Source organism: Juglans microcarpa x Juglans regia, chromosome 4S, assembly GCF_004785595.1.
Source record: "Juglans microcarpa x Juglans regia isolate MS1-56 chromosome 4S, Jm3101_v1.0, whole genome shotgun sequence".
Lineage (NCBI taxonomy): Eukaryota > Viridiplantae > Streptophyta > Magnoliopsida > Fagales > Juglandaceae > Juglans > Juglans microcarpa x Juglans regia.
Genome location: NC_054601.1, coordinates 10,836,766 through 10,842,765, shown reverse-complemented (window position 1 = coordinate 10,842,765; position 6,000 = coordinate 10,836,766).

The window sequence follows — 6,000 nt, the reverse complement described above, 5'->3', positions numbered from 1 at the left end:
TTCTCTTTATGGAACTCGACGCTTACAAGGACACAATTGGAGAGATAGGTAATTATGTCTTCAATATTTCTAGCTTTCTTTTCATAATTTTATTTGTTATTCAAATATAAATACTAAAACACAATTGATTAGACCTCTTGGCAGTTACAATCCACATCAAGCCACCTGAGACAAAACTTAACATTGGACTAACAACAATTCAAGAAATATATGTTATTGATCAGAGGTAAAAAAAAATAATAATAAACTATTTCTAACTTATTATAAACATTCGGATTTAACTATTTCTTGTATTATTTACACATTAAGCCTCTATATGCTCTTGCATGAATCTTGCAACCTCAAACCCATATGTCTAATAATGTGGGGTCGATTCATGCATTATGAGTGTGTACAGATTTTTGAAATTATTGGAGCTAAACTAGCCATTCATGGAACACGTCTGAAAGTTGGCTCTTATAATAGTATTTTTACCAAAAAAATATATTATCGTTTCTTTTATATTATATATTTGCAATCTTTTTTACATGTCTTTCTAACATAGGACTGCCTCTTTTATCTTGTCCAACAAGCGTATTTACAATCAATCATCTTATTCCTGGTGCAGTACCATTGCAAAAGTGGTAATTAATATTCTTTTGATTACTCTTTGATACATTGCTATTATATAATCTAATTTGTCCATTCAATGGTTTATTCAAATATATTAAGATGTATTAAATATCTCCATCATGACTTATCGCAATTTTCAAAATAAACCTTTGTATTTTAATCTACATGATTTTCCTCCATGAGACTAATTTTTTCCTAAATTTGAAGGGCAACACTTAAAGATAGTTTACTTTAAGAGATCATTGAGCAAAGCTTACATGGTGTGTCCACATCTCCGTCAACTGTTGGTGTTCATGAACCCATAACCAAGATTAATGATGTTGCTGAACTCCTAAAATCCTTACAACCTCAAAGGTAACATTCCACACTTTGCAATATATTCCCACTCTCTACGTAAAGACCTTAAAATATAATGTACACACTTTGCTATAACTAAGTCAGTATTCTTTTAAAAACTGTTAAATATTTATGACCATTTTACGAAAATATCTATGCTAAATATGATACAGAAATCAAAATTCTGGATAAAAGCAAAGATAGTTGTAGTTGATCTACATCAAATCTTCTATTACGTGTCTTGCATTAGATGTAATAAAGGAACGGGATACAAACATAATGAAACATTCATTTGTTATCATTGCAAGCAGATGAGCAATTCACAACCGCGGTACGTGTCTTATGTTTAGATTTTAAATTATGGTTAATAAATGCCAAAACTTTAATATATGGCTTTTATTTATTTGAAGTCACAATTCTACCATCATTACTTATAGCTATCGAGCATATGTGAACTTTATGAATTCACAACTCTACTTTCATTACTTATAGCTGTAAGCATGACGGTACAGGACAACTGACAGCAATTATATACTTTATGAACCCTACAGGCAAGGTAATCAACTCTTCTAATAAAACCTTTTGTATTGTCTCATAAAAGCATATTCAGTTATACAATTCCATTAATAAAATTGATAAAAATGTTAACTTGCTTCTCTATAACTCTTTTCATGTACAAAATTAATAGATGTCTCAAGATTTGATGCCAATTTATCATAAACATAATTGTTTTATTACACATAAAACAATATGAAATGTATGAATATATCATAAGTAATAATAAGTAGTATATGCAAATCATCCGTGGTAATTAAAAAACAATTTTGATTTTTCTTCTATGTAGAAAAAGTGTTTAGTCTGCACTTATAATAGTAACCAATTATGACCAAACATTTTTTATTTTTTTCTCGAAACCATGATAAACACCATTGGTAATTTGGTATTCCTTTTAGTTTCAATACACTGGTTGTATGTTGAAAACTATTTTATAATTCTCATTGAGTCTTGCCATATATGACATTACAACTTAAAAGCCTTAACTTTTTTAACCGGACTAATTACACTTTACTTTCTTGAACTTTTACTCAATTCACAATGTGTCTCTGAAACTAATAATTATATCAAAGTGGACTCTCGACCTTTCAAAACTTCCCACTCCACTCATTCTGTTTACCAGCAGCATCAAATCTAACAAAAATTCATTATAAAGATGTAATTTTTATCTAATTTATTATCATTGTCTATATAAAATATAAAATAATATATATTATCAACTAATAATAAATCATTAATCATTTACCATATATAAAATTATTTTATACCTAAGTTGCAAGCAAGTATGAATAATCTATGTACTAAATGAAATTATTTGATATTCATTAACTATATTTGATATTGCAGATGCGTTGTTTTATATTTAAGAAATGATAGTTGCAGTCGTGAGTGCGCAAACGTCGTACAATTACTTAAAATAAATAAATAAATATGAGACTCACATGAAAAAATAATAATTTTTTAATAGTAGACCTCACTCTTTTTCAAAATGACTGTACGGCACTTGCGTATTCTACGACTACATGTAACATTATTCTTTATATTTAATTAGATCAGTCTTTACTTTTTTTGGTATATATATTGTTACAGTTGTGCCTATGCTGTCAATAAAATATATTAGCTAATTACATATTTTATTTTTTAGGTTATCATTCTGAATCATGAACACAGACATGTGATGGTTCTTGTTGGGAGATCAAAATTCGATTTTTCCTAGAATTTATTATTATGTCTTTCTTGATAGTCATGTTTCTTTGACATTTTGTTAAGTATATATCATTTCCTTGACTAACAGATTGACTCTGTATGAATGATTTTTTTAATCTTCTTGATCATTAAATTCAGTATATGTAAAGAAGCAGTACTATTTGAATAGTGAGATGAGATGAGATGTTTTTAGATGTAAAGTTGAATAAAATATTATTAAAATATTATTTTTTAATATTATTATTGTTTTAAGATTTAAAAAAGTTGAATTGTTTATTATATTTTGTGTGGAGATTTAAGAAAATTATAATAATAAGATGAAATGAGATCAGATCAGATCACTTCTCAATCCAAACGGGACATTAATTTCTGATGCAATTACTTTTTGAGTTTTTAAGTTTCAATGTTTTTGTAAGTGATATTAAGTACTTTTCACAAACAGAAAGAATGCCCTGATTTTTGCTTTGACGATTTGTTTCTGTCATTAAAATCATTTCAATGATTACAAGTTTTATTTCATAGGTTATCGATCTAAAGTCAAGTAAATATTTACTTTAGAAATTTTGTGTTTAATAATCATGAACGTTGACATCATGCAGTGCTTCTTCTTACAAAATGAAAATTTATCTTTTCCTCAAATTTATTGTTGTATCTTTACGGATAGTTGATTTCAATATTTTCAAATAGATTCGGTAGACATTAGAATCAAAAGTTAAAATTAGGGCAAGAACATTCTCCTCTCTTTTCTCTCAGGAAAGAGGTGGAGCGAGAGTGAGTGCTTGAGGCACATGAGTGAGTGGGAGTCGGTTATAACAGAAAAGGAAAGGGAAGAAGGTGGTCCCTATGTTCCCGGGGAAGATTTGGGTGGTTACTAACGTTGGTGGGCAACAGATTACGGTGGTCTTGGTGGAATTTGCTGACAGAGGAGAGAACCCAACGGCGCTTGATGGATGATTTAGAGGAAAAATGGAAGGATTTTCGATTGCAGGAGGAGGAGCAAGCTATGATAGAGATAGAGGAGGAAGAGTCGAATAAACTGGGTTCAAAGGAACAGAGGTCTCTAATGGGTAAGATTTGCTCTACAAGGATGATAAGTGGAGGAGTGGTGGGTGCAACGATGGCAAAGATTTGGAGGATAAGCAAGGATGCCCAATTTACTGAGATGAGTCCGAATATCTATGTCATTGTTTTTCAAAATCTGGAGGATAAACAGAAAGTATGGTCGGGTAGACCCTGGTTGTTTGATAACCATTTACTGGTGATGAAGGAATTTGATGGGTATACCCCCTTACAGAACATTAGGTTTGATTCAGAAATCTTTTGGGTTAGAATACACAACTTACCATTATCGTGTATGACAAAAGATAAAGGAAAACAAATAGGAGGTACAATGGGTAAGGTGGAGGCGGTGGATGTGAGGGATGATGGAAGTGGGTGGGGAATTTTTTTAAGGGTTCAAATCATGGTGGATTTAACTAAGCCATTGGCTAGAGGAAGAATGCTGAAAGTAAAAGGAAACAATCTATGGGTTCCTTTTAGTTATGAAAAAATGCCAAAAATATGCTTTTCATGTGGGTCTATAATGCATGGGACTGAGGGATGTAGCAGTGGAGGGGAGAGCATCCTAGGGGAAGAACAGCGATACGGGTCATGGTTGAGGGCAAATCAAGTCCATAGAAACAAACCATTCTATAATGGGAGAGGCATATCAGATGTGGATATCTGGTGGAGGAATGAAGAGGGGAACTCGTATCAGATAAGGGACGATGGAGTTGAAAAAAAGAGTGAGGAAAATAAGGGAATGGGAGTGAGTCAAACTGAAAATAGTGAAAGTATGGTTAATAGTGAAAAAGACCATAATGGAGAAGAAATAGAAGGGAGAAAAAATAGTGAAGGGGTGGGTGGAGAGTGGGTTTTGGCAGAAGGAGTGGGGGAGAGAGTTGATTCCTCATTTCAGCAACAAGAACAGGATCTGTCCAGTAAGGGGAGGGAGGCCTGCAGGAGGTAGCAGTTATATTCGAGGAGGGAAGTATGGGGGAGGAGAAGAAGCTTGTGAAAAAGTGGGTGTAGAGGAGGAAGGCTGGAGTTAAATCCAGAAAGAAAGAGCTAGTGATGAAGAAAAAACAAAAAAAAAAAAAAAAAGGCAATGCAGAGATAGGAGGAAGAGGTCCTAAGAAGGTGAGTAAGAGAGGAAAGGTGGAGAGTGAAGGTAATACAGTTGAGATTTCTGGTGTGGTGGTGGTGGCTGGAAGTCAGCCCCGCCAAGTATTATGAAAATACTAAGTTGGAACTGCCGAGGATTGGGGAATCCTCGGACAGTTCAGGATCTCTGTTCTTTGGCAGAGAAGAATAAACCCAACTTAGTTTTTCTTATGGAAACTAAGATTAAAAAAAGCTGTTGGAACATAAAAAAAAAAAGGTTGGATTGTGAGGGGTGTTTCGAGGTGGAGGCAGTGGGAACAAGGGGGGACTGATGTTGTTATGGGATCAAATGGTGAATGTGGAAGTTGTCAACTTCTCTCAAAGACACATAAATGCATGGATAGAAGAGGAAGGTGAAAGTAGATAGCTACTTACTTGTTTCTATGGACATCCAGAAATAATAAAGAGAAAGGAAACATGGTTGATGCTGAAATCTATGAAGCCAAAAGATGGAGAATGATGGTGCATAGTAGGAGACTTTAATGAAATTCTTACAAATGATGAGAAGTGGGGAGGTAAGGCAAGACCAGAAAGTCAAATGGATTTGTTTAGGGAGGTATTGATTGAGGGGAACTTACATGATCTAGGATGGAAGGGGGATAAGTTTACATGGAGTAATGCTCATAATGATGAAAGTTTTACGAAGGAAAGGTTAGATAGGGCAGTGGCTAATCCTAAGTGGTTAGAAATTTACCAGGATGCTTGGGTTGAAGTAATGGTAGCTAGCACATCTGATCATAAACCCCTTGTAGTTCATTTAATTACTAGAAGAGTAGCTACAAATGAAAGGTGTCGGTGGAAACAAAAACCATTCAGGTATGAAGCTAGTTGGGCTCTAGAAGAGGATTGTGAAGGAGTTGTGAAAGAAGTATGGAAGAAAGGAGAAGCTGAAGGAGTTATAAGGGTTACTGGTTTATTGCAAAGAAGTAAAATAGCTTTTTAAAGGTGGAAGGTGAAGAAGAAGGGGGAATGAAGGAAATAGAAGAAAAAACAAAGTTGTTAAAAAGGTTACAAGCTGAGGAATGCCACAGTAATGTAGAGGAGATAAAAGGGTTAAAGGCTGAGCTAAATCTGTTATTAGAAAATGAA